At 42.5% G+C, this 25,383-nt stretch overlaps 1 protein-coding gene and 1 long non-coding RNA gene across 2 annotated transcripts in view; one reads left to right on the top strand and one right to left on the bottom strand.

Moving 5' to 3' along the window:
- Positions 1 to 25,383, top strand: part of LOC132397142 (potassium voltage-gated channel subfamily KQT member 1) — a 795,097-nt gene that overhangs the window by 569,017 nt on the left and 200,697 nt on the right. The gene's annotated exons all lie outside the window — the stretch shown is intronic.
- On the bottom strand, positions 992 to 14,116 carry LOC132397143 (uncharacterized). The gene is made up of 3 exons (XR_009513273.1): positions 13,687 to 14,116; positions 2,459 to 2,592; positions 992 to 2,121 (listed from the first exon to the last, which is right to left on the bottom strand). It is a non-coding gene; the product is annotated as an uncharacterized LOC132397143 (long non-coding RNA).

Here is a 25,383-nt window from a genome sequence, read left to right as displayed (position 1 = left end):
ACTGCATGGCTAAGCACAGCTCCAATGCCATATCTAAGTTTCCCGATGACACCACCTTTGTAGGCCAAATCAAAGCTGGTGACAAATCAGCATATAGGAGGGAGATTGAAAATCTGGCTGAATGGTGCCATAACAACAACCTCTCACTCAATACCAGTAAGGCCAAGGAGCTGATTATTGATTGCAGGAGGAGGAAACCAGAGATCTATGACCCAGTCCTCATCAAGGATTCAGGGGTGGAGAGAGTCAGCAAGGTCTTGGTGTTATGATTTCAGACAACCAGCCCTGGGCTCAGCATGTAGGTGCAATTACAAAGAAAGCAGGGTAGTGCCTCTACTCCCTTAGGAGTTTTGTGAAGACTAGGCATACAAACTTCTATAAATGTGTAGCTGACAGTACATTGACTGGCAGAATCACAGCCTGGTATGGAAACACTAATGCCTTTGAATGGAAAATCCTACAGAAACTAGTAGATACGGCCCAGTCCATCATGGGTCAAGCCCTCCCCACCATTCACCCAGAGTATTGCTGAGGAAAGCAGCATTCATCTTCAGGGACCTGGACTGCATAGGTCATGCTCTCTTTCCAATGCTGCCTCAGGAAGAAAGTAAAAGAGCATCAGGACTTGCACCACCAGGTTCAGAAACAGCTATTATCCCTCAACCATCAGATTTCTGAACAAGAGGAGATAATTTAACCCAGCTTCACTTGTCCCATCACTGAACTTTTCCATGACCTATAGACTCTTCAGGGACTCTTCATCTCATGTTCTTGATATTTATTGCTTACTTGCATTCATTCATCCATGTGCTTGTACATTGGTTTTGTTAAGTATGTATTATTTTCTTTCTTTTTGTATTTCCACAGTTTGTTGTCTTTTCCTCAATGGGCGTCCACCCTGTTGGTACATTTTTCTATTATGGTTATTGCATTGAGTATGCCTGCAAGATAATGAATCTCAGGGTTGTATATGGTGATATATATATTTACTTTGATAATAAATTTACTTTAAGCTTTGAACAGTACATTGCAATACAAAATAACTTAAAAGAAAACTCTAAATTACAATAAGGAAAGTATTTAAAATTAAAATTAATAAGTAGTGCCTAAAGATCAAAAATGATAGTGAGGTATATTTGAAGGGTTCATTGTCCATTCAGAAATTTGATGGCAGAGGGGAAGAGGCTGTTCCTGAAATGCTGAGTGTGTGCCTCTTCCTTGACGGTAGCAGTGAGAAGAGGTCATGTCCTGGGTGATGGAGGTCCTCAATGACGGATGCCACCTTTCTGAGGCATCGCCTTTAGAAGGTGTCCTGGATACTGTAGAGTCTAGTGATCGTGATGGAGCTGGCTGAGTTTACAACTTTCTGCAGCTTTTTTCAATCCTACGCAGTGGCCCTTCCATTCAAGGTAGTGATGAAACTAGTTATAATGCTCTCCACGGTACACCAGTAGATGTTTGTGAGTGTCTTGGGAGACATTCCAAGTCTCTTCAAACAGTTTATGAAATATAACCACTGTCTTTGCAATTGCATCAATATGTTAGATGCAGGACAGATCTTCAGAAATCGTGACACGCAGGAACTTGAAACTGTTCACCCTTTCCACTGCTGATCCCTTGATGAGGACAGGTGTGTGTTCCCTCAACTTCCCCTTCCTGAAGTCCACAATCAATTCCTTGATTTTACTGATGTTGAGCATAAGGTTGTTGTTGCAACACCACTGAACCAAATGCTCTATCTCATTCCTGGTCACTATCTGAAATTCTGCCAATTGTAATTGTGTCATCAGCAACTTTATAGATGATACAGATGCTTACCCACAAAGTCATGGTTAAAGAGATAGGAGAACAGTGGGCTAAGCACATGTGCTCAAGGTGCACCAGTATTAATTGTCAGCAAGGAGGACATGTCATTTCCAATCCATACAGACTCCCAGTGAGGACGTCATGGATCTAGTTGCAGAAGGAGATACAGAGGCTCAGGTTTTGGAGATTGTTGATTAGAACTGAGCGTACGATTGTGTTGAATGCTGAGCTGTAATCACTTAACAGTAGCCTGATGAAGGATGAGCGGAGAGCCAGGGATAGTTTCAGTGTCAGTTTGATATTCCAACTGAAAAACTGTAAGACAAAACATGGGCAAAGCTGCTCTTAATGAATGTACTGTTAATATCTAGCTTTGGATTGAAGTCCAAGACAAGTTTATTGTTATATACACGAGTATACATGTGCACAGTGTGTACATGTGGAATACTCATTTTGCAGCTTCATCACAGGAGCACAGCATCATACAAGCAGCGTTCATATGAAAAACAAATTATACATGTTCATTTTACAAGAAAGAACATAAATGGAACAAAAATAAACGGTGATGTTAGTGTTGCTAACTTGTTGTTATTAGGGCTTGGCTTAAAGAACCAAATGGTGGTGTGGGACTTTAAGCTTCTGTACCTCCTACCTGATGGTAGATGCAAGAAGATGGTGTCACTTGGATCCTGAAGGTAGTTGATGATGAATGTTGCCTTCTTGAGGTGGCATTTCCTGGAGATATTTCTATTGATGGGGAGCGTTGTGTGTAATCAGCTGAGTGCACTATGGAATATATGAACATATAAATACACATATATTATGATCATGCACATATGAATGTGTAGCTTGTTCCTGTGCACTCATATTGCCAGACCATGGTGTTTGTTACATGTCGGGTTACTTCCAACAATACAATGGTGCGTTAAGTTACTGCTTTTAGGCTTTTGCATCCTCTGCCCAGTGCAAGAGGGGAGAAGAGAGAACGTCAGGGATGGGATGGTCTTTGATTATGCTGCCTGCTTTACTGAGGGAGCAAGTAGTATCATTGGAGGGAGGGCTGTACTGAAGTCTGGAAAATATTGTATTAAGTGATAAAGAAGATGTGAAAACCTGGTACTACAAATGGTTGCACCACTATACACCAGTCCAGGATGGCTGTGAAATGTATCCAGCAAGTATCTGAGCAACCTGGATCATGGCAGTCCCAGGTACAAACTGCAGCCCTGGTCCAAACAGATTAGTGTCAGCAAGGTTACCTTCAGTGGCCGTGCACTTTGGAGAGAAGCGTGGGCCATTTAAAAACTGCTGGAACTGCACGTTAATGTTGCATGATTGAGGAATTGAGGAATAGATGCTGCTGTGTACCACACTGTTGGGAAGTTCGCCAGCACTCACTGCTGACTGAGACACATAAACCGATTCTCTAGAAAAAAGAATTCGGACTTATAAAGAGTTTATTAATCATTTAAGAATGCTGCAAGGCCTTTTACTGACAAGGAGATATTTTTGAGCTGACAGTTGTTATGTACGATTTTGAACACAAGCATATCTTAGAAAGAGCAATGCGTTAACAACCAAATCTACTCCTTTCATCAAACTGTTTGAAAGCTAAATATTGGCCATGACAGCATGAACTCCACTCTTTGAAACAGTGCAATAGGATCTGAGAGAACAGATTGAGCCTCAATTTGACATTTCAGCCAAAAGACAGCTAAAGTCTCAGACAAAAAGTGGGTAAAGTTATTCTCATTCAATGCACTGCCAATTTTCAATTGAACAATGATTTACTGCAAACTGCCAGGGACTAGAGGTGTTTCACAGCGATCAGTGGTGGGACCACTTCTCTTTACATTATACAGTACTGAGTAAAAGTCTTAGACACTTGTAAAAAAATACTGTAAAGCAAAGAAGCTTTCAAAAATAATGAAATGAAAGTTTCTGAATATTAAAAAATACTACAAAGAGAAGTAAGCAGTAAACAACTAAATCAAAACAATATTTGGTGTGACCACCATTTGCCTTTAAAACTGTATAAGTTCTCTTAGGTACAGTGTTGTGCAGTTTTCTAAGAAAATCAGTTGGTAGGTTGTTTCAAGCATCTTGGAGAACTTGCCACAGTTCTTCTCTAGACTTTGGCTGTCCTGCTTAATTCTGTTTCTCCAGGTTGAGTGAACTCGGTCTTTTGTCCATGGAGCGACGGAAGATGAGAGGTGACCTGATTGAGGTGTACAAGATAATGAGAGGCATTGATCGTGTGGATAGTCAGAGGCTTTTTCCCAGGGCTGAAATGGCTAACATGAGAGGGCACAGTTTTAAGGTGTTTGGAAGTAGCTACAGAGGAGATGTCAGGGTTAAGTTTTTTATGCAGAGAGTGGTGAGTGCGTGGAATGGGCTGCCAGCAACAGTGGTGGAGGCGGATATGATAGAGTCTTTTAAAAGACTCCTGGGCAGGTACATGGAGCTTAGAAAAATAGAGTGCTATGGGTAACCCTAGTAATTTCTAAGGTAAGGACATGTTCAGCACAGCTTTGTGGGCTGTATTGTGCTGTAGGATTTCTATGTTTCTATGTAATCCAGAGAGCCTTGATGATGTTGAGATCAGGGCTCTGTGGAGGCCTGAAATCATATAACAAATCTAGGTTGTCTAAGACTTTTGTTCAGTAACACATGTCAATGATTTGGATGATGGAATTGGTGGCTTTATGGCCAAGTTTGCAGACTATACGAAGATAGATTTTTAGAGAGCCAGGCAGTATTGAGGAAGCAAGAACTCTGCTGTAGAACTTAGACAGGGTAAGAGACTAAGCAAAGAGTGGCAGATGGTATACAGTTTATATATAATGCACTTTGGTCAAAGGAATAAAGACGTAGACTATTTTCCAAACAGGGAACAAATTCAGAAAAAAGAGGTGCAAAGCATCTTTGGCATCCCCATGCAGGATTCCCTAAAGGTTAACTTGCACGTTGAATTGGTATTGAAGAAGTTTAGAATTCATTTCAAGAGGACGAGAATATAAAAGCAAGGATGTAATGCTGAGACTTTATAAGGCTTTGGTCAGTCTGCACTTGGAGTATTATCAGCAGTTTTGGGCCCCTCATCTAAGAAAGGATGTGCTGGCATTGGAGAGGGTCCAGAGTGGGTTCACGAGAATGATCTCAGGAATGAAAGGGTTAACGAATGGGGAGGACTTGATTGGTCTATGGTTGTATTGCTAGCATCAGAAAAATGAGGGGGATCTTTTTGAAATATATCAAATATCGAAAGACCTAGATAGAATGGACATGGAGAGGATGCTTGCTATAGTGGGGGAGTCTAGGACAGAGGGCACAGCCTCAGAAGATAAGGACATCCCTTTAGAACAGAAATGAGGAGGAATTTCTTGAGCCAGAGGATAGTGGAATTCATTGTCACAGATGGTTTTGGAGGCTGTCATTGGGTGTATTTACAGAAAAGATCTATTTGTTCTTGGTTGGTAAAGGAATTAGAGGTCACAGAGCAAAGGCAGGAGAAAGGGATTGAGAGGGATAATAGAACAGACATCTTGAAATGGCCGAGCGGACTCAGTTGGCCACATGACTCAGTTCTGCTCCTGTGTCTTATGGTCTAATGATCACACCTCGTGCAAGATAATTGAGAAATGGGGGAGGAGCTGATTAGAAAATTGGTGAGACTAAAGCTTACGCTAACCACTTGTGGCAATAAGTGTAACAGTTAGGTGCTGAATCTGTTTGTGCTGTTGTTTCACAGTGTTTACCATTAAATCAATGTCATGCTGGTAAACAGCAGCGATGAGTGTGGCCAAGTATTTTAACTCTGATTCCCATTCCTGTTCTGATGTGTCACGCTCAGGATGGAGGTGCACCACCTTCTATTCCATTTGGGTAGCCTCCAACCTGATGGCATGAACATCGATTTTCCCCCCCGCCCCTCTATTCTTCACTCTGACCTTTTACTTCTCACTTGCCTATCACTTCCTCCAGGGTCCCATCCTCCTTCCCTTTCTCCTATGGTCCACTCTCCTCTTCTATCAGATTCCTTCTTCTCCAGCCCTTGACCTTTCCCACCCACCTGGCTTCGTCTATCACCTTTCATCTAGCCTCTTTCCCCCTCCCCTATCCTTTTTATTCCGGCATCTTCCCCTTTCCTTCTCAGTCCTGAAGAAGGGTTTCGGCCTGAAATGGTGACTGTCTATTCATTTCCATAGATGCTTCCTGACTTGCTGAGTTCCTCCAGCATTTTGTGTGTGTTGCTTTGGATTCCCAGCATCTGCAGAAATTCTTGTGTCTCATGGTCGTAGCTGTTAGTATGAAAACCTTTATTTCTGAAATTACATCTTTGCACATTTCTTTCCAGACCTACAGGGGTTAACATTTTCTGGAGCAGTTCTTCAATGAACTACTGCATTGTTAAATAATTAATTGGTCGTGTTGCTGTGTAACATCTGTGCTTAATGGTCTCTTGGTGCAGTTAACACATTAGACCCAGTCCACAAGCACAATTTAAGAACTCAACTAGTAATTTAAGAAAAACACTTAAAACAAAAACATGTGTAAAAATGCCTGCTCATCTTCCAACAAAAGCACCCATTTCACATGCTGTATCAAGCAATTGGCAATATCCATGATCTGAGAGACATAACACAATTTAAACACCCCTCACTAAAGGCCTCCCTCTCTTTAGTTTTCCCCTCTTCATTCTCTCTTCTCCAGAAGGGCTGCTTTTTGTTAGGCTTCAGTTGCTTGGATGCTGATTGCCCTCCAGGGTAGGTGAGTTTCAGTGTAACCATAGGTAGTATTGGGTGACAATTTGTATGGGGGGGGTGGGGGGGGTATATGGTTTGGCATTAAGCCCAGTGTATTTCCCTGCAGCCACCACTGTATTATTGAGGAAGAGCTTTGCTGTTCAACTCTAAACACACTCAGTCCATTCTAACAGTTAGAAAACTGACTAAAATTTGTGGCCTTATGTTTCGGCTATACACATGCCTGGGAAATATCCCTGGGTCAAACACCCCTAATATTGGACTCACTGCCATGGATACTCTAGCATAGACTGTCTTATGAATAATTTCACAAAAATAAGGTGTTCTTCATACTAATAGCTGTCACACTGCCTAACTATGGTGAGACAATAGCACAACACTGAATCAACACTTAACTCTGGTAACTAGTGCACACTGCCTTTGTGAGTGCTCTTTATGAAGTTATTTTTTTCTTTACCCATTTTCCTCCAGGCATCAAGCATCTCACAGCTGATGAGAGACAGTCAGTCTCCAGACTCTGTTGTCTGGAGCTGTTAGTGGCGGCTTCACAGAATAACATAAAATTCTGCTAGAGAAGCTCATTAGTTTGAGCAGTGTATTTCGGTAGTAGGGTGGGGGGGTGTATATGTTGATATTTCAGTTTGAAACCTTGCATCGAGACGGGCAGTCTGAGTAAATTGTATGTTGTTCCAGATTCCAGCATCTGCAATCTCCTTCAATCCACAAGGCTTCATTGAAAATTGGCCTAAAATAAAACTGAAGTGCTGCAGGAAAACTCAGGCAGCATCTGTAGAGGGAGAAACAGAATCATGTTTTATAGGTTGAAGACCCTTTGCCAGAAATGAGAGAGAGAGAAAATAAACTGAAGTGAGTGCTACAGGAGTGTACAGAAATACAAAGGGGTGAAGCCTTGGAGAGATCTGAGAAAGAAATAATTCCAAAATGGAGGTCTTGTTGAACTGCGAGCAACATTAGTCAGCCAACTCCAGATGCTCTCCGAAAACTTAAAATAAACTTACCTTTCTCTTTCATATTCTGATAAAGGGTTTCGACCTTTTCCACAATTGATATCTAGTCTGCTAAATGTTTGCAGCTTTTTGCTGTTCTTACCTTGGTTTTCTAGTAACTGCAAATTTTTAACACATTTTCTTGAAAGTAGGGTCACTGTCTGTGTTACATCAGATCTCCTGGGAAGAACTGAACAATTGGGAGAGCTCAGGTAGAAATGGAGGCAGAGGGGTTGAGGCAGAAGTCAGAGATTGATATTTTTAGGGTGGAAACTCCATGTTGTTGTTCAAGGTGCACTGCAGAGGAGGAGGGGAAGTATTCTTTTAATCTTGGGTGATTAAGTGCACTTAAGGGCAGCACATTAGCATGGCAGTTAGGGTAACGCTGTACAACACTATCTGTAAGATCATGGTTCGATTCCCGCTGCTGTGTGCAAAGTGTTTGTATGTTTTCCCCGTGACTGCACGTGTTTCCTCCAGGCACTCCTGTGTACTCCCACAATACAAAGATGTGCAGGTTAGGGTCAGTGAGTTGTGTGTACGCTATTTTGGTGCTGGAAGCATGGTAACACTTGAAGACTGCCCAGCACAAACCTCACAGATTTGATTTAATGCAAATAGCACATTCCACTCTGAGTTTTGACATACATGTGACAAATAAAGCTAATCTTTAAATTTTCATTCTCCTCCATAGTGTCATCCAGATAAGAGAGGGATTCACTCAGTTGTTAAGTGTTAGATGAGTCTGTGCTATGCAACGCTCTGTTGCAGTCAAAACTTGAGCAAGTGGTCCGACAGAGACAGAAATAAGTTTACTGGGAGACCGTTTCGCTGAACCCGACACAGACTGGGAGACCGTTTCGCTGAACACATACGCTCTGTCCACCAGAGAAAGCAGGATCTCCCAGTGGCCACACATTTTAATTCCACGTCCCATTCCCATTCTGATATGTCTATCCATGGCCTCCTCTACTGTCAAGATGAAGCCACATTCAGGTTGGAGGAACAACACCTTATATACCAGCTAGGTAGCCTCCAACCTGATGGCATGAACATTGACTTCTCTAACTTCTGTTAATGCCCCTCCTCCCCTTATTACCCCATCCCTGATACATTTAGTTTTTCTCCCCCTCCTTTTTTATCTCTCTCTCTGCCCATCACTCTGCCTGTTCTCCATCTCCCTCTGATGCTCCCCTCCCCCTTTCTTTCTCCCTAGGCCTCCCATCCCATGACCCTTTCCCTTCTCCAGCTCTGTATCCCTTTTGCCAATCACCTTTCCGGCTCTCAGCTTCACCCTACCCTCTCCGGTCTTCTCCTATCATTTTGCATTTCCCCCTCCCCTCCTACTTTCGAATCTCTTACTATCTTTCCTTTCAGTTAGTCCTGATGAAGGGTCTCAGCCCAAAACATCGACAGTGCTTCTCCCTATAGATGCTGCCTGGCCTGCTGTGTTCCACCAGCATTTTGTGTGTGTTGCTTAAATAAATTGCTCTGGTGTGTAATTGCACTCTTGATGAAAACACACCTACCCTATCCAATATGGATGGATGTACAATTATAGGGTTTCTGCAAACTCTTCCTGCTTGCCACATTGGGAGTTTAGTAGGCCAGTTTACACCAGAAAGTGTTGCATTGAATAGCAAAAGGTCCAGGCAAGTCTTTTCAGTCAGTCATCAATGCAGCCTCTCTATGTTATTGACAACTTCAGCACACTAATAATGTTAATGAAACCAATGTGTGTGCAATTTCATTGGCTGAATTTTATAAGTCCTACAAATAATACAGATTAAAACAACATGTTGAACTGTTAGTTCTCTTCTCCTTGCCCCCCCCCCCCATGCCTAGTGTGATGCAAATATGTTGTAATTTTAAACAAACGTGTCCAAGTACAGAAAAGCAGCTGTGGTGAGCATACATTGCAGAGGATACATGTACACTCAATGCCAACAGTCCGAGTGCTCCGTCACACCAATGCTTTCAATACTTTTGCAAACTAACCAATTTGTTCTGTCAGAGAAGCAGGAACAGTAGTCTGCGACGGGATGTCTCATTGTAATGGGTTAGGACTGGCACAGACTCTAGACAGGGCAACTCATTATGTTGGAATTTAGTTGAGACTGATTCTGGGCAGGGTCTTCCATTTCACTGGCACTGACTTTGTTCCTGATGCACCATCAGTAACTCTCGGAGACGGGAGGTGAACGACAGGCTTTTATTAGCAGCAAAAAGGGAGTACGACATCAAGGAGCAGTGCCCCAATCGCCTTTATACAGGGGTCTGTGGGAGCAGTCAGCAGAGGGGTGTATCCAGACAGGTATACATAGTTTACCACAGTTCCTCACATATCATCATACAGGACAAGTACTGATGCTGCCATTAAATCTAGTCTAGGCATTTCATTGCACAGATCTGGTTCAGTATTGGCATTTCATTGTATGAAGCTAATGCTACTGATAGCTTCTAATCTACCACTTGCCGACATTGTCGCTAAATAGCAAAGAAATAATTCCTCCACTCTAACCCTAAAACTCAAGTCAGTAAGCCATCAGCAATGCTTTTAACATGATGGTAATCTGGCAGGAACTGGAAGCTTTTCTAGATAAATATGTTGAAATTATTAGTTATATTGTTCTGATTGAACTGATTGTGACGAGAGGACAAAAATCAGCTGATTTCCAATTCCTTCAGCTGCTTATCAGATTCCTCATATTCCTCCCTAATTCTCACTCTTAGCAGATTGAACAACACTCAAGAGGCTCGACATAGCAGCCTGCCTGATATGCACCACATTCACATCCGTTCACTCAAAAAATGAACTTCAGGGTAGCAAATGGTGACATATATGTACTTTGATAATAAATTTTCTTTGAACTTTGAACTTTACAACACCCACTCCACCACCGATGCACAGTGGCAGCAGATTGTACCACCTACAGCAACTGCAATTACCTTCCAAACTCAGAGACTCTACCAAGCAAAGTGACAAGGTTAACAAAGGCATGGGAATATCTCTACCTGGGAGCTGCCCGCCAAGCCACACACCACCCTGACTCGTAAAATTATCACCATTCCTTCACCATCACTGGGTCAAAATTCTCGATCTCTCTCCCCCTTTCAGCGTCGACTCACACCTCAACCACTACAGTGGTTTAAGAAGGGTGCTTACAGCCACAGTTCAAAGGCTGGGCCATTAAACATCGCCTCAGCCTGTGAAGCATATATCTGCAGAATTAATAAGATTAAAGACATGGCAGCTGGGGAAGATAATTCAATTAATAATCTGCAATTCAAAAACAAACTTCTTTTGTTGTAGCAAAGACCACAAAACCACTAAATTGATGTAAAACTGAACTGGTTCATTCAAACAGGGAAGGGAATCTGCCACACTGGCTTAAATGTGGCTCCAGACCCATCGACATGGTTGATTTCTAAGCAATGGTACAGCAAGCCACTCACTACAAGAGCAATGAATACACAGAACACACAACAGTACAGCAGGGGCAGGAACAGGCCTTTTGACCAACCAAGTCTGTGCCAATTACAGCATCTAAACTGTGTATTTGCCTGTATGTGGCCCATATCCCTCCATTCTCTGCCTGTTCATTAGCTTGTCCAAATGCGTCTTACACTGTCAGTGAACTCCAGGTGTCTATCAGTCTTTGTTTAAAAAAAACTTCCCTCGCAATTCTAATTTATAATTTCACCCTTTCACCTTAAAGCTAGGCCCTCTGATATTTGTTATTGCTATCCTCTGAATAAAGCTCTGGAATAATGCCTCTCAATTTTATATACTTTGATCAGGTCATCCCTCAACATCCAACACTCCAAAGAAAGCAATTCACAATACTCTGAAACCCAGGCTGCATCCTGGTGAACCTTTTCAAAGCCTCAACATTCTTCCTGTAATGCAGCAACCAGAACTGCAGACAATACTCCATAAGTGGCCCACCTAGAGCTGTACAAAGATGCAACATAACTTCCTGACACCTGAACTAAGAAAGGAAGGCATTCCACATGTCTTCTTTACCACCCTGTCAACCTGTCTGCACACTTTCAAGGAGCTATGGACCCCAAGGACCATCTGCACATCAACACTGGTGACCATCCTCCCATCCACAGTGTACCGTCCCTTTACATTTGATGTCCCAGAGTGGACCATCTCACAGTCGGCCAGGTTAAATTCCTTCGGCCATTTCACCACCCATTTCTGCAACTGAGTTATAAACTGCTGCATCCTTTGACCCCTGTAGATTGCATCATTAGCAAATGTACTAACCCAAAAGTGAAAACACTGATAAATGAATGAAATAAAAACAGGAATACATAGAGTGCAGAAGACATTGGAAGAAGGCAGTTTTTATGTCATTAATCTTTTATCAGGGCCACCAATCTGAGATGTTACCTTCTCACTCTCTACCAACACTACATAATCTGCCGAATATTTCCAGCTTTTTCTATTTTTATTTCAGATTTCACAGAAATTTACTTTTTAATAATTGTTCATAATGTGCAATACCTGTCAAGGACATGCAGTGTACTGAACTATCTCTTATGGTCACTCAATAAGAGAAAAAGGTTTATTGCAGAATGTTTATTTCCACAATGCTGTGCACACAGATTCCTTTTAAAAATGGTCACAGCTCTCAGCTGCAGATCAGGCAAGCTCAGTGAGGAATATAATCCCGTGAACAAAGCTGTAGGGAGTTGTAAAATTAGTCAACTCCATCGAGGGCCCCAACCTCCGTAGAGTTCAGGTCATCTTCAAGGAGCAGTGCCTGATGAAGACCATCACCACCCAGGATGCCCTCTTTTCATTTCTATCACCAGGAAGGAGAAACAGGAGCCTGAAGACACACACTCAACGATTCAGAAATACTTTCTTCCCCTCTTCCATTAGATTTCTGAATGGACATTGAACCCATGAACACAACTTCACTATATTTTTATTTCCATTTTTCTACACTGCATATTTAATTTACCTATTTAACATATATATATAAACATGCTGTAATTCACAGCTTTTTCCTTATTATTATCTATGCATTCCACTGCTGCCGCAAAGTCAACAGATTTCACCACATATGCTGGTGATATTCAACATGATACTGAATCAGATTTCTGTTTCTCTGCATGCGATTACGGTGCACAATTCTCAGAATTACCCCAGGCGCTAAGACGAATCTTCACCTTGGCCCTGTTACAGATGACAGTCTATGCCACAATGGCAGAGGGGGATTGAAAAAGTGAGCTGAACGATATACTTTTACAGTTAGCCATGAGGGCTTCTTATTCTCCTCAAAATTTGCTGGTCTCAAAAATCCTCCAACCCAGAAGTTTATTAGTTAAATCACTGGTGACATTGAGAGAGGAGATAGATACATTTTTGAAAGATTGGGCAATTCAGGGAACTATGAGAAGCAGGCTACGATCAGCCGTGGTTATATTGAATGTCAACACAGGTTTGAGGGGATTGGCATCCTACTCCAGTTTCTTGTGAGTGTAAGACAGTGTGATTCTATCAGCAAGCATCAGGCGACAGCGCTTTGTCACAACCCTACCTCACATGAGGCAAGAATTAATCTGGTATCCACCCTCCTGTGCCAATTCAAAACACTTTGTACTCCCTTCACCAGCCCTTAAATTTACAAACACAAGTGTGCAGGATTCCCCGCCCCCAATCCCCTTTGTCACAGCACCCATCTGTGTTTGTCCAACTTACTGCTAGCACGCCAAGTGCCAGAACTTTAATAGTGGTGCAACGTTTGGAAGGATCAGGTTAGAACTAGGCGAGGCCAGTTCCTGGCAGTCAGATCAGTTGCTGTTGTAATGAACACGGCAGCACATTCCCTCCTCTTACGTTCACCTAGAAGTCACGGGAGGAAAGTAACACCGCCCGGCCCCTCCCTATTTCAGCTGCACAGTTTGGTGGGGAACACCGGTCTGGCCAGGCTGGTGTTCATTCAGCAGTGTAGGATCATGGAATTATCCCAATTCTAGGCACAACCATTACCACCACCAACCCCTCCCGACCCCGGGCAAACAGGCAGCTTACTTGACAAAGGTGCAACGTGGTGGTGAGCAGTTCAGGGCTTGATTGCATAACCTACCTTCAGTTTCTAGCTGATGTTACTCCTCCCATTATCCCTCCCCTGCTTTCTCCACACGTCTGCCTCCTTCCATTTGTTGCATTGTCTTACTTTCTTCCACATTCTGTCTCTCTATTGAAATGAACACAGTGAATAGGGGAAATAACGGAGAAATGATTCGTTAAGACTGTAGTTTTTCTTCTCTCTCTCTCTCTCTCCCCTCACCACTGTTAACACCATCACTCCTGTCATTTAAAGAAATGGTGTCCCTTTCCTTTTGTTAGCCTGGTCACAGTCAGAGCTGCCTTCAAAATCCCTTCATGCAGCCAGCGAGGGCAAAAATACCAGTGCATCAGAGCAGGGGAGACTCATATCCCGTGTCCTGCAAGGCTGCGTGTTCAGCGACTGCTTCTCAAATACTTTGTTTTTGTTTAAAGCCTGGAACCAGGCCAGGCACTGAACAGCTTCAAATTTCACCAGCATTTGTAGAGGCATCCAGGAATTAAATGCAAAGTAAAGGCTGCAAACACAAGGAGAAGTCAGAAAACTGGAGCAACTGCAGGAGCCTGTTTTGAAGCTGAAAACTTAAAGTTACAGATCTAATATATTCTACCACCATCCTCGAAACTATAATTTACTCCCTGATTGTAACCTCTCTATTTTACAAGATTTCCCAGCCCAGGATCTCTCTAAGCTGTGGCTCTCAAAATCTCTGTCTGGAAATAAAGCAACATCTGCGAGTGATGAAGAGAAGAGGAGTCGCCAAACAACAATATTTTCAGGCTTCCATGTCCCAGATATACGCAGGCTTCAATCGGCACCTGTTCCTCCAGGCTTCTGGAAGTGACTGCTATAAAAATTCCTTACTCCCAAACTTGTTAAGCATTGCAGTGACCTATTTACATTCTTCCTCTGTTACACTGTAGTTTAGAAAATACAAATTGGCCCTAAAAATCCCATTACAGGACTTCAGACAGGAACAATCCCCATCTGGTCAGTATTTATCCCTCATGCAATGTAATTAACCAGTTGTCACTTCATTGATGTCCATCGAAATTCTCTGTGCTCAAGTTGGCTGCAGGTTCCCAGCAAGGCAGTATCTAACATGTGACAATGGACTAGTCCCCATAGATCACCATATCTGTGCCTATGAACTTTAAATTGATTGTTAATGGCATATATACCCACAGAATGAATGCAATGAAAATTAGCTTTTTGCAAAAGGAGCACCACAGTACATCAAAATCATGACAAACATCAATTACATCAAATTAAATTAAATTATTCATAACTTACACAACCAAATAAATTACATTCCTTTGCTGCAAGCTGAGGGAAATATAATCAGAGGTAGAATTAAGGAATTTCAGGTTGGCTCAAGAACCTGATGGCAGTGGGGAAGAAACTGCGGTTGAACCTCGGGATGCCAGGGCGAAGGTTGATTTGGGCGAATGGCGTTCAGGTCTCTGTACCTTCTTCCTGATGACACTAATGAGAAGAAGGTGAGATCCTGAGTGATGGATGTTGCCTTCTTGAGCTATCGCCTCTTGGAGATGCCCTTGGTGGAGGGGACCATCGCCCAGGAATGAAAAAAGCCACAGAAGTGGCAGACTCATCCCTTCCCCCCCCCATTGAATTCATTTACATGAAACAATGCCACAAAAAAGCAGTATCCATCACCAAAGGCCCCCACCACCCAATAACACCCTCTTCTCACCTCTACCAGGAGGTATAGAAGCCCAAGGTCCCACACCACCAGGATCAGGAAAAGATATCACTCTGCAGCCATCAAGCTCCTGAACAAGCATGGATAACTTAAATCAGACCCAGGTTTAATATCACAAGCAAATGTCATGAAATACATTGTTACGCAGCAGCACATTGCAACACATTATAACAAAAATTGTGAATTACTGTGAGAAGTATATATATATATATTTAAAAAGGTTAAATTAAATAAGTAGTTAAAAAAAAACGATGAGGTAGTGTTCATGGGTTCAATGTCCATTCAGAAGGGGAAGAGGCTGTTCCTGAATCATTGAGTGTGTGCTTTCAGGCTGCTCTACCTCTTCCCTGATGGTAGCAATGAGAAGAGGTCATGCCCTGAGTGATGGGGGTCCTTAATGATGGATGCTGCCTTTTTGAGGCATCGCTCCTTGAAGATGTCCTGGATGCTGGGGAGGCTACTGCCCATGATGAAGCTGAGTGAGTTCACAACTTTCTCCAGCTTCTTTCAATCCAGTGCAATGCTACCTGCTACCCCATACCAGACGGTGATGCAGCCAGTTAGAATGCATCTACAGTACACCTGCAGAAACTTGCGAGAGTCTTTGGTGGCATATGGTATCTCCGCAAACTCCTAAAGAAATATAGCTGTTGTTGTGCTTTCTTTGTAGCCGTATCAACATGTGGGCACAGAATAGACCATCAGTAATGCTGACAGCCAGGAACTTGAAATTGCTCATCCTTTCCATTTCTGATCCCTCGATTACCACTAGGACGTAGATAGAACATAGAATAGTACAGCACAGTACAGGCCCTTCGGTCCACAATGTTGTGCTGACCCTTAAACCCTACCTCCCATGTATCTCCTCCACCTAATCTGAAACGATTTTGACTCAATTTCAAGAACTCATGTCCTCAGCATTATTTTTTTATTTGCACAAGTCGTCTTCTTTTGTACATTGGCTGTTTGTTAATCTTTGTCTCTGTAGTTATTGTAAATTCTATTTTACTTCATTTTTCATTGTAAATGCCTGTGAGAAAATGAACCTCAAGGTAGCACATACTTTGATAGTAATCAAAATTTTGATAGTAATCTTACTCTGTGATGCACCATCAATAACTCTCAGAGACGGGAGGCGAATGATAGGCTTTTATTAGCAGCAAAAGTGACCACAACATCTTGTAGACTGAGGGAGGAGCAGTGCCTCCAATCGCCTTTATACAGGGGTCTGTGGGAGGAGCCACAGGAGCTGTCAGCAGAGGGGCGTGTCCAGACAGGTATACGTATAGTTTACCACACTCTGAACACTTGAAATTTGCTGGAACTGGCTGAATCCACCACTCTCTTACACATTGGAGTTCCCATACTCTGCCATGATGTAATCATTCCATTGTATATTTGTAGAAATTTGACAGAGCCTTTAATGACATTCTGGCTCTCCAGATTTCTCAGAAATAGACAAGCTGACATGTCTTCTTTACGGTTGCATCATGTGCTGAGCCCAAGAGAGATCCTCTGAGATGTTGACACCCAACAGGATGGACAAACAACCAATGTGCAAAAATCAACAAACTGCGCAAATACAAAAAGAAATAGGAAAAATACATATGATAATAAGCAATAAATATGGAGAACATGAGATGAAGAGTCCTTGAGTGCATGTGTTATGGGAACAGTTAAGCAATGGGGCAAGTGAAGTTGAGTAAAGTCATCCCCTCTGGCTCAAAAGCTTGATGGTTAAGGAGTAATAACTGTACCTGAACCTAGTGATGTAGTTCCTGAGGATCCTGTACCTTCTTCCAGATGGCAGCAGCAAGAAGAGAGCATGGCCTGGATGATGGGGGTAGTTGATGATGGATACTGCTTTCCTGTGAGAGGGCTCCATGAGGATCTGTTTGACAGTGGGGAGGATTATACCTGTGATAGACTGGGCCATATCCATTACTTTTTGTAGTCATTTCCATACAAGGGCATTGGTGTTTCCATACTAGGCTGTGATGCAACCAGTCAATGTACTATTCACCACACAACTGAGATGATAGCACCAAGGAATTTGAAGTTGCTGATGCTCTCCACCTCTGATTGCCCAACGAAGTCTGAATCACGGGCCTCCAGTTTTCTGTTCCTAAAGTTGATAATTAGTCCCTTGATCTTTCTGACATTGAGAGGTTGTTGTGGCACCACTCAGCCAGATATTCAGTTTCCCTTTTATATGCTGATTCATCACCACCTTTAATTCGGCCAACAGTGGCGTCGTCGGCAAACTTAAGTATGGCATTGGAGCTGTGCTTGGCCTCACAGTCGTAAGTGTAAAGGGAATAGGGCAGAGGACTAAGCACACAGCTTTGTGGTGCACCTGTGTTGATGGAGATTGTGGAGGAGATGCTGTTGCCAATGCGAACCGACTGGGGTCTGCAAGTGAGGAAATCAAGGCTTCAGTTAGACAAAGAGGTATTGTCTCAAAGTTCAAAGTAAAAGTTATTATCAGAGTATATACATGTCACCACATAAAACCCTGAGATTCTTCTCTTCTGTGGACATACTCAGCAAATTTATAGAATCAATTTTGTTTTCTCGGAGAAAGCAGAAGAACGGAGTTGAGAGGGAAAATAAATCAACCATGATCAAATGGTGGAGCAGACTCCAATGGGCCAAATGGCCTGATTCTGCCTCTGTGTCTTTGGCCTTCTGGTCTTATGAGTTGCCAAGCCTTCAACTCTTCTCGTTAGGTTGATGAATCTCTGGAACTCTCTGTCTGAGAGGAAAGGTAGAGGCGAGATCACCAGGGTTTTTTTTAAAAGGCATGTAGATCTTTCTCTTTTGAAAAATTGGGGAATTGAGGGTTATGTGAAATTAAGAGAGGAGATGTGGCCTGGGACAGAAAAATATTCAATGCTTGAGGGGTTGAGTGACCTATTCATACTCCAACTCAGAATTTTTCTGATGAAGGAACTATGATTCTCTTTCACTAGTTGCTGCTTGATCTCTTGAGTGTTTTCAGAATTTTATGTTTTTATTTTTGCAGTTTGTTTTTTAAATTTGCAGATCTTTTTGTCTTTGGTGCCTCACTAACTCATTCCACATATTAAGTGTCTCCTCTGTGCTGTCCCCTACATTTAACTGCCTTTTTGTTCTTCCCCTTCTATTTCATGCAGCTTATTTTTTTTTCAAAAAATATCATTATTTAAGTTACATGCATTTTGCAAAATTAGTTGTATAAATCAATGATTATTTTGCTGAATGTTGATAATTGATAACTAGATGTTACATAGAGAGTCCTATCTCTTTTCCTCCTATCCCTGTCCCCTATTGGACTCATCAGAATCAGAAACAGTTTTATTATCTCTGCCTTGTATCAAGTGAAGCTTGTTATTTTGTGGCAGCAGGCCACACATCACATACAGTAAGGATATGGAGTGTTGTGTCAGAGGTATTGTGTTGGAAAGGGTGCAGTAGTGTGGACAGAGGAGGAAGTGATGCTGGAGTGACACCAGGTTCTGGGTGAACTGGCCCCACCTTCTTCAAATCCTGTTCACCCATGATAAGTTCTTCAATAGCTAGTTTGCTGGGTCAGTGCAAAATGTACAAAGAATTAACGGGCGAGTACACGGGAACAGTGTATTTCCAAAAGACTGCATTAAATATTCAAGACAGTGGGGTAGATTTGCAATCTTTGACCTCTTTCAGCCAAGGAACTGATACATCTACCGTATCCAGTGCTCCTGGTGTGAGCTCCTGTACATTGGTGAGGCCCAACAGAGACTTAGAGATTGCTTTGCCGAGCCCCTATGCTCCATCTACCAAAAGCTGTAGGATCTCCTTGTGGCCACCCATTTTAATTCCCATGCTGAATTTCAGTCCATGTCCTCCTCTGCTGCCATGATGAGGACTCACTCAGGTTGGAGGAGGAATACCTTATGTTCTTCCGGGCATCCTCCAACCAGATGGCATGACAATCAATTTCTCGAACTTCTGATAATAGCCCTTTTCAGTCACCCTCTCCTTCACCATTCCCCATTCCAATTTCCCTCTCTCACCTTATCACCCTACCTGCCCATGACATCCTTCTTGTGTTCCTCCCCCTTCCCTTTCTTCCATGACCTTCTGTCCTCTCCTATCAGATTCCCCCTTTTCCAGCCCTTTATCTCTTTCACCAATCAATTTCCCAGCTTTTTATTTCACCTCGCTCCCTCTCCTGGTTCGACCAATCACCTACTACCTTGCATTTCTCCCTCCCCTCCCGCCACCACCTTATTCTGACTGCTCACCTTTTTTACCCAGTCCTGATGAAGGGGCTCGGTTCTAAGTATGGACTGTTTACTCTAATCCATAGATGCTGCCTGGTCTACAGATTTCCTCCAGCATTTTGTGTGTAACTTCAATTTCCAGTATCTGCAGATTTTTACTTGTTTGTGATACATTTTTATGTTTGTTTTTAACATTAATTTTCCTTTTAATGCACTGGTCTTTTTCTTGGCTGCTTTTCAGCTTATTGATTTTCAATGAGTTTATTTATTTCTACTTTCTTCCCTCTGTACGTTCATTGTATTTGCTTCCCTTTTGTATTTTGGCTCGGTTTCTGTTTTTCCTTCCTGTTCCCTTTCGGGGCACTGCTTTTGTATAATTTTATTTCTCTCCTTTATAAGAATGACGTAGTAAAAAAGATTAGGCCAGCACAATAGAGTAGTGCTTTACAGTACCAGCGACCCAGGTTCAATTCCCACCGCTGCCTGCAAGGAGATTGGACATTCATTCTCCCTGTGAACGCGTGCGTTTCCTCCGGGTGCTCTGATTTCCTCCCACAGTCCCAGTAGGTTAATTGTCACTGTAAATTGTCCGATGATTCGACTAGGAGCCACTTGGCTCGAAGGGCTGGAAGGGCCTATTCTACTCTGCACTATACCTCAATAAATAAATAAATTGTTAGTCCTGTTTGTGGAAACTTGTTGTGAAAAACATGTTTTAGTTTGTGAACCAAAACACGGTTTACACATTCCCCTACAAAACAAGAGTGGATGGATATCATCTCTTTTCACTTGCATTGAGCTATTTTAAAATATCTTATGAGGTGTGATAACAAGCTAAATAAGGTATGAGGTACGATAAAGAGCTAAATAAGTGCATGCTCGTCCTTAGTCAATTTAACAGCATTTTGAATCTTAAGTCAAATCATAACACTTTTCAATTTTGATTTGATGAACCTTACTTGGTAAAATTGCCTTCCATTTTAAGAGACGATAAATTTTATTTAGAGTTTCTGTTATTTTGAGCAGTATGGCTATGTTAGAGAGGTGTATATACAAGCAGGTGGGCCTGTTTCTGCATGTTACAGAAATTACTTAAGCAATATAAAGTGTCACAGGCTTGATGATCTGAAATTGTGGAGCAGACAGTAGCCCCCTTCCTCTGTCCCGACCACACCTCCCATTTTAATAGCTACTTCTTACAGCTGACATTCTTTTTATTGTGTCCAAAAGTATTTCCATTGGCCACTAGTGACACCGCCATATTAAGATTGAAATGCTGCAGAGCTTATTATGATCATTGTGACTCGTGACTTGTGGCGAGGGCTGCTTACCATCGTAGACTTCAAAGCCAAGTGTTGAGGTGCCGCCAACATCACGGCCTCTCTCCCAGATGAGCTCAATCGCTTTTACGCTCTGATCGATGTCACTAACTCTGAGCCTCCGAGGAAAGCCACCGCTACAACCTGAAACCTGGTCGTCTCTGAGGCTGAGGTACGCAGATGTTTCCAACGAGTGGACAGTCGTAAGGCTGCAGGACTGGACGGCATCCCAGGGCGAGTACTTGGGATGTGCACAGCACAACTGGCAGGTGTGCTTACAAGCGTTTTTAATCTCTCCCTCTCCCAGTGTAGAGTGCACTTTTGCTTCAAATTATCCACCGTTGTCCTTGTTCCAAAAAAGACCAAGGTAACATGCCTGAGCGACTGGTGTCCTGTCACACTCACCTCAATAATAAGCAAATGCTTTGAGAAGCTGGTCAAGGATTACATCTGCAGCATGCTACCACCCAGACTGGATCCCATGCAATTCATTTACCAACGCAACTGATCAACAGATGACATGATAGCCACAGCTCTACACACCACCCTTGCACATCTGGAGAAGAAGGAGGCTTATGTGAGAATGCTGTTCTTTGACTATAGTTCAGCATTCAACACCATTGTTCCATCCAAGCTCGACAAGAAGCTCAGAGACCTCGGCCTTGACCGTGCCTTGTGCAGCTGGATCCTGGACTTCCTGTCAGATTACCAGCAGGTTGTACGAGTCAGTTCTCTCACCTCCACCCCTCTGACTCTCAATACAGGAGCCCCTCAGGGCTGTGTACTGAGTCCCCTCCTTTACTCCCTGTATACGCATGACTGTATCACCACCCACAGCTCTAATCTGCTAATTAAATTTGTCGATGGCACTACATTGATTGGCCTTATCTCAAGCAATAATAAGGTGGCCTACAGGGAAGAAGTCATCTCTCTGACACGGTGGTGTCAAGGAAACAACCTTTCCCTCAATATTGCAAAAAAAAGGAGCTGCTTGTGGATTACAGGAGGAATGGAGACATCAGTGGATTTGGGGTTGAGAGGGGATCCCAGTGGAACTCAATTATTACTTCGAGGTTTATTTTCCTGTAGGCATTTACAGGAAAAAAATACAATATAAATTTATGAAAAGCTAGACAAAGACCAACAAACAACCAACGTGCAAAAGAATGTAAAATAATACTGAGAACGAGTCTTCTGTGATCACAGAAAAGGTTGTTAGTAAAAAGACAGCTAATTTTGAATTCTGATTAAATTCCTTCCCAAATGATTTGCTCTCATCATTTTCGGCTGCCACACAAAACCACTTTATCTTTACAATCATTCCCTAAGGCTTTACTGCACCATTTACCCACCTCTACAAGTCTCCCATCAGGGTAAAACTGTATAAGGTTTAGCAGGATAAGTGCTAAAAAACACCTTGAAATATAAGTGCAGTGACCATAAAGCTGGCCCAGCTTAAGATCTAGTACACCTTCCATTGAAATGTATGATAGAAAGAGGGAGTGTTGCAATCCCTCTAATTGTAAAATTGTTCAGAAATTTATTGAGCTTACATGACGAGAGGGAGTAAGTTATGCATCAGTCTGAAACCATGTATCACAGCTGTTTGTGCTTTGTTTCCAAAGTTCAATTTTATTAATTGAAGTGAAGGTGAATGCGGTAAGCAGAATGCAATTTCTAATCACTTCTGTTTTGTGAATTAAGTGCGAGAATTTTTGCATCGCCAGAGAGTTTTACTCTTGTCCCTAAGTCAGAAAGTTATGGACTGGAGTCCCACTCCAGTGAATCTGGTGCTGCATTGTGTTTTGGATGAGATATTAAATTAGCGCCTGACCAGGCCTTGAGGATGATGTAAAACAATATGACGGCACTGTTTAACTCCATTGCCTTGGCTGGTATTTAAACCTCAAACAACCTCACTGGAACTTAAATAAAGATGGTGAATACTTAAAATAATGGCAATAATCATTGGTCAGGCAGCATCCAGGGAAAGAGAAACAGAGTCAATAGAATCTGATGAAAAGCCACTGAACAGACAGATTAACTCGGCTTCTCTCCACAGACGCTGCCTGACCTGCTGAGAATCATCTTCTGAGGGTTTTTAGCACATATAACATTTTGTTTCTTTTTCACCGAAACTTACAGCATGAGAGATTTCATGCACAAATCGGCTGCTGCTTTCTCAAAATTAGGTGAGGGATTGTACTCAAACAATTACTTAATTGGTTGTAAGGCACACTAGTGGGTGAAGGATGCTAGAGTATATCAAAACAACGTGTCTTCTCCTGCACTGCAAGTTGGAGAAAATGAGTCAGTATTTTTCGACTTCTGTTTATTGACCCAAGGGTTGAGTAACGTCAAATATCCTGCTGAACTGATCAGTAGGTTTGTATATCAGAGATCATGAGGAGAGAAAATTATGTTTGCAAGGTAAAGGTCTCATTTGAAAAAGAAGTCAGTAGAAATAAAGTGTAATAAATTCTCATGATACATGAACATAAACATCTACCTCCTGCTATGTAATCTTTTCAGAAGCTGGTAGTTTTTATTCTTTCTGAAATGTTTTCTTGTATTCATTTTCCTCCATCATTTTCACTAACTGTTCTCGTTACATTCCCTGTAGGCTCCAACTCTCAATGAGGAACCTGGAGCTATGCCAGGTTCGGGAGAGTCTCGGGACTTTCCTTAGGAGCTGTACTTACTAATTAGATTTGCTGAGGATTCTGCACACTAGAAACTGCTTGTGCAGGTTATAGACAGTCACAATATCAGATATTTAGAGAGCACAAATACTAGAAAGTGCCTGTGCAGGCTATGTACAGCCACGTACGCCACATGTTTAGAGATTTTATAGATTCAAATTTTGTTTTACTCATGATTGAAAATGAGCGTAAGAATTTGTACATGATTACACAGATTAGCTTATGGTGTCTTCATAGAATTTATTGTCATATTTTATATAGGAGCTGTAGAGATTCTGTGGCAGCTTCGACAGTAGGTATGTTAAAACAGTGAACATTTAGTAAACATTACTCAAGTTGTAGTGCTGTATCTGAGTGGAATCTGTGCAGTTACTTACATAAAGATTTGAAGTCTCTGCAGATCATATACTATTAACTTCCTTAGAACATGGGGTATGCTTGGATCCAACCGTAGCATGGCAAGCCATTAGGAATGGCTTCTGACCTTGTTGACAGTTTCCATTTATTTTATCTGGAAATGCAATTAACCTGCAGTGATTCATTCCTACACTTCATTTTCGTCTGATTGCATTTAGTCACGGAAGCAGGCGGAGCCTAACTGTAAAGCACTGGCAGCTTCTGCCTGACTCTTTTGGGAAACCAGATGGTTGATGCCACATGCAATTCATGTTAAGACTAGTTAAAACAGAGCTCTCGCAGAATCTCTCCTGAAGCAGTGTAGTTGGTTTTGAACTTGCAGCTGTCTCCAGCTGCTGTTAGAGTCAGGAGGGCTGAGGGATGGGGGGTGGGGGGAAGATGAGATACTGATCGGTGTGTCTCTGCTCGCGAGATTTACAATCCATGCCATTTCTGAATCTGTGAACTCTGGTTCAGATCAGATTACTGAATGTCAGAAGGTGAGCATCAAGTCTTGCAAACTTCATCAGTGAAATAATCCATTGGGCAATAGAGACACAAGAAGCAGAAGCCTTGGCTAGTTCAGTTTGTTACCTATTAGGTAAATGGTGTTATTGACACTGATTTCAGCATTTCAGTTTGCCATTCCACATGCAGGTGAATACACACAGCTCTCGTCAGCTAAACTACAGAAGCAAAAACGCGGAAAAAACTTCACTCGTACACATTCCAGTTGGAGATGGCACTGGTGAAGCACTTCTTTCGGTAGCAAGCAAAACAAAGAAAGATACAAACTAATTTATTAATCACACATTTTCTGGTGAACATTCACTGCAATCAATAGACTATAACTTTCCTTTTGGAGCTGAGCTTTGGAACCGCCTGTATAACCTGGCATTTTTGCAGTGTAAGCTGAAGTCTCGGAAGTTGAGGCATGGTGTGTGGGGCCGAATCGAGGTGGCAGGGCCCGGGCCCAATAGCGGGGAATGAGCCGATGTTTGACCATTGTTGGAGTGCACTTGGAGGCAATTCAATGCATCAGAGCCGAGGCGAGGCAGAGTCTAGGCGGTGGGGCACTACCTGAATTGGAAAGGTCAGGTACAGGCCGAATCGAGACAGTGGGACACATGTCCAAGAGCAAATCGAAGCAGCAAGGCTGGGATGCAAGAGCAAGGACCGACCTGAGGTATAATTGGTTTAAGCACCAGGCCAAATTGGAAAAATCGGGTACGGGCTGAATTGAGGTGGCACGGCCTGGGCCAGAGTGCAGCAAAGTGGCAGGGCCGGGATCCGAGAGCAAGGTTTGAACAATTTAAATGCCGGGCCAA

The sequence above is a fragment of the Hypanus sabinus genome, chromosome 7 (genome assembly GCF_030144855.1).
Source record: "Hypanus sabinus isolate sHypSab1 chromosome 7, sHypSab1.hap1, whole genome shotgun sequence".
Taxonomy (NCBI): Eukaryota; Metazoa; Chordata; class Chondrichthyes; order Myliobatiformes; family Dasyatidae; genus Hypanus; species Hypanus sabinus.
This window is presented reverse-complemented; position numbering and strand designations above follow the sequence as displayed.